Here is a 2,059-nt window from a genome sequence, read left to right on the forward strand (position 1 = left end):
GTTTAAGGAGGTAGATAGGGACGCGCCCGTCTACATTCCCTCCACCGGATCCATAAGCGAAACCCACGAGCACAGCCGCCGCTCCGCCTCGGCGAAAGCGGGGCCGGCACCGCGAGAAATGCTAGTGAAGGCTCTCTCCTCAAAGAGAGCCCTCTGAGAGCGAAGCAAGGCAGTAACAAACGCTACCAAAATGGGCCGTCAGCTCCTTTTTTTTCGAGAGCTGACTCTGCGTGCTTGCTCCCAAGCAGACAACAAACAAACTGTGTGTATCCCCACCCGTAAAGTAACGTGGGCAGGGAGGAACACACAGACTGAACGCTGCCTGCCCTCGCCTTAGGTGTCTGGTTTTGTCTTGAGATTTCGTGACAGACAACACTAAATAAGACTCACAAACAGATATCAGACTGACACACACACAGAGCACTTTCTGAATGACAGAAAGCTCACGCCGGTTTCACCGCACGTGCTTTTATGCTTCCTGGTCGCTACGTCACCCCGCCCGTGACGTCTCGCCCATCCATTGGACTGATTACACATGTGATTCAGAGCGTGGTCACGCTGGATGCGTTCCCGTAGCGTTTCGACGCAGCTCGAGTTCCTGAAGGGGAAACATGGTGTTAGCTTTCACTGTTATGCTGATGATATTCAGTTCAATATTTCTTCGTGGCCAGATGAAACATACCTATTCGCAAAACTAACGGAATGCATAGTTGATATAAAAAACTGGATGACTAGTAATTTCCTACTGCTAAATTCTGAAACAACAGAGGTTTTAATCATTGGACCAAAAACCTCCACATGTAATATCCTAAAACACTGTCTAACACTTGATGGCCGCTCTGTTAATTCTTCATCCATATCCAGACCATGCAGATGGTGGATCAGCACCTAGGGACGACCTCTACAGCCCTGAATGTCAGCGGAGACCATGTCAACTAGATGAGCCCCAGAGATAGATCCCCAGCGAAGACCTTGTCACCTCTATGGCCATCGGCACAAGACCACAAGAACCAGATGAGTCCTCTGCTCAATCTGACTTGTGTTGCAGTCTAGAATTAAACCACACCATGCTTGTTTCGTCTGGCCAGAGGAGAACTAACTTACTATTGTCCTTTTGCATTATCAGTACACTGTTTTTCTGTTTAATACTGTAAAGCTGCTTTGACACAATCTTTATTGTTTAAAGTGCTATATAAATAAAGGTAAAAATAAATAAATAAGGACATTCCTATAAGTAAGAACATTAAATCAGGTATAGACAAGTGGTCCCAACTGCCCTTGGAGATGCATAATAGGATAGAGACAATAAAAATGAACATGCTTTCCTGACTCTTATACCTCTTCCAATCCTTACCAGTTGAAGTTCCGCTGAAACAATCTACTGAATGGGATAAGTGGATTTCAAGATTCATATAGGTCAGCGGAGACCATGTCAACTAGATGAGCCCCAGAGATAGACCCCCTGCGAAGACCTCGTCACCTCGACGACCATCGGCACAAGATCACGAGAACTAGACAAGTCCTCTGCACAATCTGACCTGTGTTGCAGCCTGAAATTAAACCATGCCATGCTGGTTTCGTCTGGCCAGAGGAGAACTGGCCCCCACACTGAGTCTGGTTTCTCCCAAGGTTTTTTCTTATTGACAAACAATTTTCCTGTTTGACACTGTAAAGCGGCTTTGACACAATTAGTATTGTATAAAGTGCTATACAAAAAAAGGTGACTTGACTTGACTTTTCAAACCTAAAAACTGATGCAAACTACAACACACCCTTTTTACACTTATTCAGAGAAATAAGCATTCTCAGTGACAGCTATGTGTAGTCAGTGTTGGGAAGCTTACTTTGGAAATGTAATAGGTTACAGATTACAAGTTACCCTACTGAAAATGTAATAAGTAGTGTAACTTTTCAATTACTTTATTAAAGTAATGTAACTGATTACTTTTGATTACTTTTCTACATTTCTAATGAATGTTTATTTGCAACTGTTAATCATTTTCAAACATTTACACCATGCAGGATTAAGTTTACAGTAGTGCTCAACACTGTCAGACTT

Source organism: Sinocyclocheilus anshuiensis, unplaced genomic scaffold, assembly GCF_001515605.1.
Source record: "Sinocyclocheilus anshuiensis isolate Anshui unplaced genomic scaffold, SAMN03320099.WGS_v1.1 scaffold1393, whole genome shotgun sequence".
Taxonomy (NCBI): Eukaryota; Metazoa; Chordata; class Actinopteri; order Cypriniformes; family Cyprinidae; genus Sinocyclocheilus; species Sinocyclocheilus anshuiensis.